Source organism: Miniopterus natalensis, chromosome 7 (genome assembly GCF_054644295.1).
Source record: "Miniopterus natalensis isolate mMinNat1 chromosome 7, mMinNat1.hap1, whole genome shotgun sequence".
In the NCBI taxonomy this organism is placed as follows: domain Eukaryota; kingdom Metazoa; phylum Chordata; class Mammalia; order Chiroptera; family Miniopteridae; genus Miniopterus; species Miniopterus natalensis.
Window position 1 is genome coordinate 9,628,463 of NC_142087.1, and position 11,766 is coordinate 9,640,228.

The 11,766-nt window shown below is 51.6% G+C and overlaps 1 pseudogene; it reads left to right on the forward strand.

Annotated features, from left to right (window-relative positions):
- The first annotated feature begins 3,951 nt into the window (after positions 1-3,951).
- Positions 3,952-5,265, forward strand: LOC107542089 (E3 ubiquitin-protein ligase TRIM4 pseudogene; annotated as a pseudogene).
- The last annotated feature ends 6,501 nt before the right edge of the window (positions 5,266-11,766 follow it).

Genomic DNA, 11,766 nt, shown 5'->3' on the forward strand with positions numbered 1-11,766 from the left:
AGGACAACCGATAATCCCAAAGGATGAGTAGGAAGGAGTTCACCAGGTAAGAGGTGGAGACATGGACTGAGAGGGCTGACCATCATGGAGGGAGTTCTGGAAACAACACACACAGGAGGGAAACAACACGCCTGAAGAGGAGGGAGCTGCCCAGCCCAAAGGGAACAGAAGTCTTGGTGGGCAGTGGTGAGCAACTCGTGGTTATAGAGCAGACCTAACCAGAAAGTCCCCTGTGGTCCACAACATGGTCCACAGGATGTTTTACAATATCATAATTCATTGCTTGCATCTAAAACTTGGAGATTTTATAGTCAAAACCAAATTTTCAGACTTTCTTAGAACATCTCAGTACCTGGCCATGCTGGGCTCACATGGCAACAATCTGCAGGTGTGGAGTGGGACTGTCCCCTTCATATGGGGCACATACCCTCTAAAATACCACACGCCCCACTACCCCATTACTCTCACCTGACCTCCTTCACCAAATGACATCACTTGCTAGCTCCTCTGGTCATTTGAGTTTGCAAACTCTGTCTGAGGCAGAATGAGACAAAAGTCTCAAAGTATCCAGAGGTCCAATCTGCACAAGAGGAGACTGTGAGACTCGCCAGAGCAGAACAGGACCAAGGGACAGGGGAGCCACTGTGTGCACCCACAGGACAGACACCGGCCTCCAGAGCTGTCCAACAAGCAATTCCACAAGGTGGTTATGGCCCAGTGGCTGTCTCGGGAGGTGGCAACTTCTCCATCACTCACTGGACAGTAAAATTTCCGCTATGTCAGGTCAACCTAAGTACTCGTAAGATTTCTGTCAGTCCCAATATTCTGTACCCAGACAGCTACTCATTTCTTCATTATTAAGTATTTACTGATCAACTACTAAGTGGGAGGCATCAAAAACATGCTAAGGCTGAAGATAAGAATAACTTAATCCCTTCGGAGAACTTGCCCGGCCATCATCTCAGCCAAGTGTTTCCCTAAGGGTGGAAAGAGAATCCACTCCAAAGGAATTTTCAAAAGCAAAAGCTTAATGTAGCATGGACTCCGAGGGAGCAACTATACCCTTTTCACTTCTTTTTCAATCTATCAGGATTTCTCCAGGAGAAAGTGTCAGTTCAGTACTAACAGACCTTTAGCATCATTATAACCATGCCAATCTCCCTTGTAAACAAAGAGAAGCGGGCCCCAGGCTCACGGCCTTGGGCAAGTGATCGTTCCCAGGATAGAGAGCGATGACACTGTCCTGTTTTCTGTGGGTTTGTTTTCACAGTTACTATTTATGGTACTGATATAAAATTTCCTTTTTGAATAAATCTACTTCTGTGGAAAGCTAGCAAGGTGGTAGCAAAGAAAAATGGCATGATGCTGATATTTGCGTTGGCAAAGATTGTACGTGACTGACATCTGGAAAAGCCACCTGGCCACCCATCCCCAGTGATGGCAATCTTATAAGAGAAGCACACGTACGAGCTCATTACTTCATCTGACAAATAGTAATGAGGCATCTACCACATGTCAGGGCTGTACTAAGGGCCAGGATACAGCAGCGTCAAAGAAAGGCACAGATCCTGCCCACTGGATGGATGACAAAACAGAGGCACAAGGGAGTGGGTGACATGCTCCAAGGATACAGAGATTGAGCAGCACCTCGAACCCTGGGCCTGACTCCCAGTGCAGTGCTCCCCCGGGGTCCCAAGGCGATGAGCCCCGGGCAGGCGGAAGGCACTCACTGCAGGACCTCCCTGGCTCCGGCCGTTGCTGGGGGTTAGGAATTAAGGGCACTTGCCCAGCCCCCTGGAGAAAGGTGAGGACAGTGCCTCCCAGGGGCCAATAAAAGGGGCCAGAGCACATTTTCTGACTCTGCTCTCCCTGCCAGCCCCTCCCACCTCGGCACTCTGGGCTCCCTGGAGCTGGGGCTCCAGGACAGCTCCCTCTTGACTACTGGTTTTCAGGTGACCTAGTTTTCCCCAGTAGACCCACACACCTCCTCCTACCCCTGGCCGAGAAAACCCTGCTTGGTCTAATTAAAGAAGTGCCGCCCTGCAGCTAACACAGCAGCTGGGCCACTCCCAAGAGGGGGTGCTGGCCTGGGTGCTGGGGTAGCCCACCCAAGTCCTGGCTCCAGAGGGCCGGGGGCTGGCCCCGTCCTGAAGCCTGTGCACACCTGTCTTGTACTCCCAGGGGTAGCCCTGGATGGGGATGGGGGCCCAGCCACACTGCCGGGACTGGGGAGAGCAACAGCATCACCCACACTTAAAGGGGATCCCCTAGGCCTCACCTGGAGGAAAGCCAGCTCCTCGGAGACATGGCGCCCGCGTGCTGTGGGAACCTCCAGGTGGACCTTCCTGCGGCGAGCTGCGCAGGTGGAGCCCTGGGGGGGGGGGGGGGGCGCCGGGGGGGGGGAGGGTCTGCGGAGGCCAGGTGTGTGGAGGCGGGTTACCCAAGGAGCCGTGTGATAGAAGGAAAATCAGAAGCTAGGTGAAGCAGGGCGGGGGACTCAACGTTTCCAGCAAGGGCTGCGTGGGGTCCGGCGGATGAGCCAAAGCAGCCGGGCGGCGGGCGGCGGGCGCCGGGGGCCAGGGCACGCGGCGCGGGGCGAGCTGGAGCGGGCCGCCGGGTGAGCCGGGCTCGGCATCTGCCGCCCGCACAGCCTGAACTTGGCTCCTCCTGCTGCCTGCACGACCCGCGCTGCCTCCGGGGGGAAACCGAGTCAGCGCGCCTCCGGAGGCGGGGACTGCGCTCCAGAAATGAGCCGCGGGGGGCGGGGGGGCGAGGAAAGTGCTGGGGCCTGGGAGCCGGGGAGGGGGCGGGCGGGATGCACTAGCGACCCCCTCCTCCCCCAAAATGAAAAGAAGACAATGACAAGAGAATCCTTTGGGGAACGAACGCGCCTCGGGGGAAACAAGAAGAGGAAGAACCTCACGGGGCCTTTGAAAGGCCGTTTCACTGCGCTCCTTGCAGTTCCCGTTACCACTCTGCGCTGGGCCTGCGGGGCCACACCGGGTCAGCAACGGCCTAAGTCCAGGCACAGTGATTGGCTGGGGGTGGGCACGTGACCTACGCTGGCCCAATCAGAAGCTCTCTTCCCACGGCATGTAACCGGAAGCATGGACCCCACGTGCGGCTGGAAGGGATCTTGCCTTCGGCGGTGGAGGGGGCCTGCCGCTGGATAACTCCAATATTTAGGGGCCTCTGGGCTTCAGCTGTTGGGTTGGATTTTGTGGTATTTTTAGGGATGCAGGAATGGGGGACTTCAGAAAGGAATGTGGGCTGAAGCAAGACGGGACAGACTTGCTGGGACGTACTACCAGACACCCCACTTCCCCTACAGTGGCCACTCAGGGCCCTTCAGGCCCAAGCTGAGGGCCGGGCCTGAGGAACGGTGGGGAGGCCGAAAGCAGGCCCCTGCCTCCTGAGCTGGGAGCAGGCGGCCCGGGCCTGTGACTCCTCACTCACTCCCAGGGGAGCAGCGGGCTGACACATCTTTGGACTCGCGCCTAGTGCCTTGAGAAAAATAACACGAAGGAAGGTGAATTCAAATGAAAGAGGTTTCAAACCATGAGTCAGACAGTGTCTCAGAGTTCATGCTGCTAAAAGAAAACGGGTTTTTTTCCTTGAACAGCCCACATCCCATCACGCCAGGTGTCCAGGCCTGGGTAGCCACGTAGGGGAACCCCGCGACTCCCGAGCTGCCTGCCGCTGCCCCGCCGCCCTGCAGGGAAGGGCCATGGCTGGACCAGCACGCACCCGACTGAGTCCCCAGCCCCAGGAGTGCCCCCGGCTTTCCCCAGTCCGGGAAGTGCGCCACGCTTTCCCTGACCCCCGGAAGTGCCTCTCTTTCCCCACTCCCGGAAGTGCACCGCACTTTCCCCGCCCCCGGAAGTGAGCTGCGCTTTCGTCTGCTGTGGGAATGGTGGGCCGTGGGCTGGGGCTCTGGGGAAGAGAAGCGTCATGGAAGCCGAGGACCTTCAGGAGGAGCTGACCTGCCCCATCTGTCTGGACTATTTGGAGGACCCGGTGTCCATCCAGTGCGGTCACAGCTTCTGCCGCGGCTGCCCGCGCCACACCTGTCTTCCGAGCTGCGCTGCGGCCCGGCCGGGCCCTGGCCCTGCTGCGGGCGAGGACTCAGCGCCCCGCCCCACGGGGAGAAGCTGCAGCTCTTCTGCGAGGACAGCCAGCGGCGCCGGGAGTCCCAGGAGCGCCAGGCCCACACCACGGCGCCATCGACGAGGCCTTCGGGAGCCACATGCAAAGGCTTCAGACTGAATGCCGCGTGCCGGCCAGGCCGAAGGAAGCCGTGGTGCACGGGACGTGGAAGTGGAGACTGCCACGGAGTGGAAGAGCACGACGAGGGCGCAGCGATTGCGACTCCGCGCGGAGGCTGCAGAGCAGCACCGCGCCCTGGCTGAAGAAGAGCAACCGTTTCTTCAGAGGTTGAACAGAGAAGAGACAAAGGAGCGGCAGACTGAGAACACCTTAAGGCTCCGTCCAATAATCGCTTCCTGGAAGAAGCGCATCTTAGAAGCCGGGGAGAAGGGCCAGAGCTCCATCTTGGAGCAGCTTCAGAATCCAAAAGCTCTTCGGACCAAGAGTGAGGAGCAGGAGGTAGACCACTGCCTGCAGGCTCTAACGGTGACGATGTGCCGCGTACCAACGGCGAAGGAAATGCCGAAGCGATTCCAAGGGCCTGTCAGTTTAGCTGAAGACGCAGCTCATCCTAAACTTGTCTCCTCCCAGGAAGGGAGGTACGGGATTAATGGAGCATCAGCCAGCTCTTGGCCGTTATAGTCTACAGCATGGAACTACTTTACTGGATGGAGGAATCCTCAGCAGACCACAAACTTTGTGGAGAGATTTCAACACTTACCCTGTATTTTGGAGGAAAACTTTCACTTCAGAGAAACATTACTGGGAAGTTGAGAACGGAGATAGTCTGGAGATGGCGGGGGGAGGGGGGCCGGGTGTCCAGAGGACATCATGGAGATTGTTGGTAGTTCAGAAATGTCCCCCCATGTGGGTGCCTGGCTATTTGTTGAAGTTCTGCTGGCTATCGGCCCCTAACAAGCTTCCCTGTAAGTCCCACCAGGCCAGAGCCAGCTCTTCACAGGGTAGTTTTCCCAGATCGTGGGGCTGGGGGTGTCTCGTTCTACAGTGCTGTGGCTGGAGTGCACCTACACACTTTTTCTCGTTTTGTCTCATGTCTCTGGCTGTGTTGTTGAGCCGTTAGCATCTTTAGTCTTGCCACTAGTGACTGGTGGGAAATGAGGTTATTCTTCCCCTGCCCAAGAATCCCTACCTATATCCTAGCCCAGGGACATCCATTTCTTGGCCTTGTTCTTTCACTTCATACATTTTGACCCTTGGTGGTACATCAGTACTAACCATTCAGACTCCAGTTTCATGTTCTGTTCAACTCCCTGTATGTCCTGTGCATAGACAGACACCGCAGACCCTATTAGTTGCCTTTCTAGTAGCCACCTGCCCCACTTCTCTGCTGCTTTTCTGGTTCTTTCTAATCAAACTGTCTGATGTGTGCCCTCCATGTGCTTCAGGAGAAGCAGTCCCAGGGGAGGTAATTCTGGTCAATGAGATAGGAGGGGAAATGTCCTGGGGAATGCTTTTGTAGCTTCTAAAAAGAGGTATTTGGGAAGACACCGCCCTTTTCTGATGTTAGCAGCTGTATTGGAACAGTAACAGTGGAAAGGAAGCAGAAACACAGTCTTTGTTGGCATCATCAAACTGTTGTAATTTCCCTAATCCCAAACTTCTCATTATCTAAGATTATTGCTCCCTTTTTGTATAAGGCAGTTTGAGTTGTATTTTGGTTGCTTGCAGTCTGAGTATCCTAACTGGTGCCCTAGGCATATAGCATGGACAACCCACAGTTTAGGCTTATCTCACTTTTTCTGAAACTTGACAAATTTACAGCATCCCAATTCAATTCAGTCGCTTAACTCCTCTTTCCAGGAAGGACTGGTATCCTTCACTTTTGTGGATCAGAAAATTGACGCAGTCTTCCCTCACGTTGCCTGTGCTATTACTCTTCGTCACCTGGCCAGGTCTCAGTGTTCACAATGCTGTCCATTTATCAAATCCATGTAATGTATACACAAGTTTATTAATATATTGAAAACGTTGGAAAACACAAGTATTTACACTGTGTAGCCTCTTCACATAATGCCTTCATCTGACTCTTGTAACAGCTCAGTGAGATGGAAATTAAAATCCTACTTTTACAAGTGAGAAAACAAACCTTCAGAGTGACTCACTTATTATTGCTTAGCTGGCAAATGGGAGTGTTGGGATTAAATTCATATCTGTTTGAGATGAAAGCCTACACTTTTTTCTACTCTGCATTACTTTGTAAGTGTTTATTGAATGCAGATTGTGGCTCCGCAACACCTTTGTTTCTTTCTTACGTGTTGTTATCCTATATATGAGTTTTTCTCACTTTGCCTCAACTTGGCGATTGGGCACCCTCAAGAGAACTGTGAAAATTACTGTATTTTTTAAATAATAATTGTTTCTCTCGTTATAAAAGTTGTGTACTTATTGTAGAAAATTTGAACTGTACAAAGAGTGTAAAGAAAATTAAAGTCATTAATAATCCAAAAAAAAAGGTGTTTTTCTCTCATTCTTCAGCTATTCTTCACACAGCATTGGCAGTAGCCTGGAGGAGGCGGTAAGTGCTTTCTCCCTGAGCTTCCTGCAGCACTGAGCTCAGGGGAAAAGGAAAACACACACAGCCTGGCCTCCCCTCCCCCACATCCACTTGGGGCCACTTTCTCTCCTAGAAGGTGCCCAGCCCCGCCCTCCCACAACACACTTATTTGAATAACAGCATCATACTCTTCCCCACCCCCCATAAAGATGCTTTACTTATGAGAAGAGACTTCTGGAGCCTTTGATGCTCCAAATATCTGAATTAGAAATTAGTCTTGTCTCCCCCAACACCATTCTCGTGAGATTTTATGGACTGACTGTCCCATACCTGCTGGGATAGACCTACACGTCAGTAACAATCATCCTAGACAGACATCCTGGTTTTAAATGTGTGGGATGCAGGTCCCCAAGGGTCTGCTCCTTAACGCCACCTCTCCCTACTGTGCTTCATTCAGGCCTGTAAGTGGTGGCCCTAGGCTTGGTCCTGACTTGTCCCTGTCCTCTGAGGGCCCAATTTGGCAAGACTTGAGCATGGAGGCTCAGGAGAGGGCAACAGGACTCAAAACCATAAGTTCACCAAGAACAAAGAGTTATCAAGCAACTAATGTATCATGAGCTCTGTCAGGGAAAGAATCATGCCCAGCATTGGGATAACAGCCCAGCTGGCCTCTCTAAGAACTGGCTGGGCCATATCAGGAGTATAGGACCAGGCCTTAACAAAAGCCATGAGGGAGAGGGTTAACTTTGTTCCAAGTCTCTAGAGAGCAGAGTTGGGATCATGGGCAGGCAAAATGAAAACGTAGGATCAGCCTGGCACGAGGAAATTGTCTAATGTTGACAATTCAACAACACCCAGCCATAGCACGATGCTGGGGTCCCCAGCACCAAGAACCCCACCCATGAGACTGCTGAGAGAGAAGGTCCGTGTAGGAGTGTAGGTGGGACTGCCCCAGAGAGCCCCAATCCTGGCCTGGCAGACAGATCATCTGTATTAGCAGCAAGCGCTCTGTCATGCATGTTTGCAGCTCAGCACTAGGTATCCACCAGGCTAGGCAGCCTGTTAGAACCATGCCAAGTAGATACTGACTGATGATGTCTTGGATTCGTTCTGCCTATGGAGGTGAGACAGCTTTCTCAGGCTGAGCTCCAAGAAAACTTCAAAGGAAGCCACAGCTCGAACAGGTGAAGGGAAGCCCATGAACACACCAGCCTTCCACGCTGAGCTTCTCCCGAGAACCTGAACCCATAGAGAGGCCCCCACGCATGTGGGTAAGAATGCCAGTGTGGGGGAGGCTGCAGGGGACAGAACGAAGGTGCCAAGGATGGGGCACACACAAAGCTGACATGAAGTCTACGAATACATTAGTCAGTCACAGTGACAGTGCTAAACCAAACAGCCAGTCTTCTAAAGAAGCTTATGTAATAGCTAAGCACAGGGAAATGGGAGTCCAATTACATAGACTATTTCTCCGGGCTTGGGGGAATGTGGTCCACCCCCGCCCTTTGCAGGGAGACAAATACTCCCTTTGCAGCTGGAGGGATCATTTTCCAAAAGAGGCCACCTGTGACCACAGAACGCCCTCCTGGGCCACACATTTATTAAACAGGACAGCCACTCACATTGGCTAAGCCTGGATTGGCCCCTGTCTCCTCTGTCTCCCTCTCTCAGCATCACGTCCTTGGCCAAACTGCTCCGTTGTGCCAGCTCTTGGGTGGTTGTGGCGACCTGGAGCACTGTGAGGGCGGGAGTTATGAGGCCATGTGTGGTGACAGGGGGAATGGGTGTTTGATTGATTAGTAATGCCTGCCACAGATGAAGGAGTGGGAAGAGGCTGCATGCACATTGGGCATACAACTCTGTTCTAGGTCATGCTTTCCTAAACTTGGGTTTCAATACCTGCCTTCGCCCCATTGTTTAAAAGTATCCAGTCTTAAACACAAACATGTAGAAAGTTATCAGAGTGCGTGGAAGGGCCCCTCAAGTCCCAGCATATCAGCCAAACAGCAATCCAAAATTGTCATGGCCTCAATGGTAGATGAGATTCAAGAATATCTTAGGTTCTAATAGGAATTTCTCCAATAATTTGCAGGCAGGGGTAGAATAAAGAACTGTACTCCATCCCCTTAACTTGATTAGATCCAGGTTCTAGGAAGCTGCCATCCTTTAGTTGAGCCAACTCAAGCAAAGGGCAGCAGCCCCTGCAGCTGACGGCCACCCCTCCCAACTCTGTCGCTGAGAGTAGGGAGATAAACATTCTGGGTGGGGTCCACTCTTGAAGGGGGAGGGACAAAGGCACTAATACCAGCCAGGGATCACTGTCTTGTCCTTTCCAAGCATCTTGGGCCGCACACCGTTACCAACATAAAGGAGGCAGGGGACTGTCATCTGCTTCCTAACAAGATCCTTCTTTCCCCTTCAGAAACCCCAAAGATATCCCTAGCAAGCTATCTCTTCCCCTTTGGCCAGGGGTGTTCTGAGCCAACTAGGAAGTAGCTGGGATGGGAATTTTAAAAAGCTTTTCATATTGTTCGTTCACTGAGGTTTAGAGAATAATTCCAAGGGAACAAAGGCAATAAAAAGCACAGAGTTAGACTCCCAGGAGAAAGTCCTACGGTAAAGGAAGAAAGAATGAAAAGAGGAGAATTGGAACAACGCAGAGAATGCATGCCAATGGACTGCACAGCCACTGAGTGGTGGAGCTGGGGTTTGAACCCAGGTCTGCTTAATTCCAAAGTCTCTGTACATAAAAGGAGCAGGAGAAGCGGAACTAGGAAAAACTCTAAAACAAAAAAACAAAAACAGAAACCCATAAGTGCTTTAAAAGATCTTCCTCATGCAATGCAAGGCGATTTCAGAAAATCTCCAGTATTCATGATCAGGGAGGTAAGAGGACATTAGGACTAAGAAACCAGACGGATCAACGTGTAATAGAAGAAACACTTGTTGAAGTCAGTACAGAGTAAAACGTGTGCTTCGTGAGACTGAAGATGAGCATCCTTTAGGACCTCTAACACATGGAAATGAAATGGCCCCAGAGATTGAGAAGGCGGGGCAGTAAAGGCAGCCTCTGTGCACAGCGCCCCTCCTGGGCTGAGCCCTTCAGGGGCAACATCTCTGGAAACCTTGCACCAGCCCCGCGGTGCAGGCGCTGCCCCTTCGGGAGGGAGAAAGCCGCCCTCGGGGAGGGTAAGGGGCTGGCAGGCTGGGCGGCCAGGCCAGGGGTTGGCGCGGCCTCCCTCCTGGCTGGTCTGGGCCTGAGCCGTGATGGCTGGGGATTCCGAGGATCGCCCCTGCTTGGAAATAAACAAGCGAACGAAAAATGTCAGACAGGGAGGGCGGCCCACAGAAGCCCCTGGGAGCAGCAGGAGCCCTCGAAGGGTGATGAACAGGCGGGTGCAGGGGGGCAGTGGAGCAAAGCCCTACCTTCCCCTCCTCTCGGCGCTGTGATCACCCTTTGGAGACTTAAGCAGGAAATATCTATCTCATCCTAAATTTCATAAAATCCGCCTGCCAAGCCCCTGCGGGCTCAGCCCTCATCACCAATCTCCGGTTCTCGGTGAGCACTTATATTTTCCACCCCACGCGGCAGCTCCCAAACCAGATTCCTAACAGCGACCGTCCTCTGTCCTCTGTCCTGAGTGATGAAGTTGTCAGTAGACTAAAGCAGGAAGCTCCCAGATGCTCCGGGCTTGGGTATGAATTTCCCATCCAGTGAGCAGCCTTTGAAGTCTCTGAGGACTGGATGTGTGACCTCCCAGGTGGCACAGAGCACAGCGAGCCGCGGCAGGCCGCCCTTGCGCTGCGCAGCTCCTCCCGCTCCGATCCCCAGCCCAGATCCTCCCCTCTCACTCCCTCTCTTGGCCCCTCTGGGATGTAGAGCTCCCAGCAGACCTCTGCCCCTTGGACCAGCCCGATTTCCATTGAACATGGTTAATTCTCCGTGAGCCACAGAGTCAATCCCGTGAAAGTGCTGTTACCACCACAATTGAACTTACCTCCTCATGTTTCAACCCCGGGTTACTGTGTTATCTGCTTTGTTCTACACTCAGATATCTGGGGTCCTAATATGACTTCAGTCATCTCACTCATAATTTTCTCCAGCAAATTACTGAGTGCCCTCTCTATTTTATACCTGGTGTTGCCGATTAACTAGTTTCAGGCAAATTTCTGCCCTAGTTCACTTTCATTTTTTATTTAAAGCCACATTCATTTAGTCAATAAATATTTATTGCCATCTACTATGTGCTAAGCAATAAAATGGAGGAGTAGCTCTTAGCAGACTTCCCCTCTCGCATATAACTGTTATAAACTCTACACACACACACACGCACACACACACACAGAGATAACCTACTGAAAGGCATTGGATTTGGTCAACAACAAGCATACAGAAACTGGAAGGGAGTCAACACTTGAAAGAAAGAAACAGCAATAGGTGATGTCCCTGTTTTTACAGCTTTTGACCCAAGGGCAGGCCCAAGTCAGTGCTGCACATGGTGGCTACAATTTGGATAGAAATCTTCACTCTTCCTTTTGGGAGAATTAGAGGACAGAGTTCAGGTAACTACAGCTGGAAAGTAAAGAGAAATATCCCAGGAAAAGGTCATAAACAGTGGCCCCAAATTCTGAGTATATATATTCTGCCCGAATTTCCCTGAATGATGCATGTATAGGGCAGGTTTCAAACAACCCAACTAAGGCTAACAGAACTAAACAAAGATTTTAGCTACTGCCCACTCAAAGGAAACTGAGTTTAGAGTTTGAGTTTGGTAAAGTTAACTGCCTAAAAAAATCATTACTGTCTTGAGAAATAGAATAGAGTCAAGAGTCTCTTCAAGTCTCATTCATAATATTCAGGATGTAACACAAAACTGCTAGAAAAAAATTGTTTTAAACAAACAGGAAAATGTGGCCCAAACTTAAGGAGAAAGGCAATCAACAGAGATCTACCCCAAGAGGACCCAGATGTTGGAGTTAACAAATAAGAATTTTTAAGTTGCTATTCTAACTTTGCTCAAGGGTGTAAAGGAAAATATGCTTGTAATAAATGAACAAATAGGAAACATCGGCCTCAGCATAGAAACTTTGTAGTTTCAAAAACT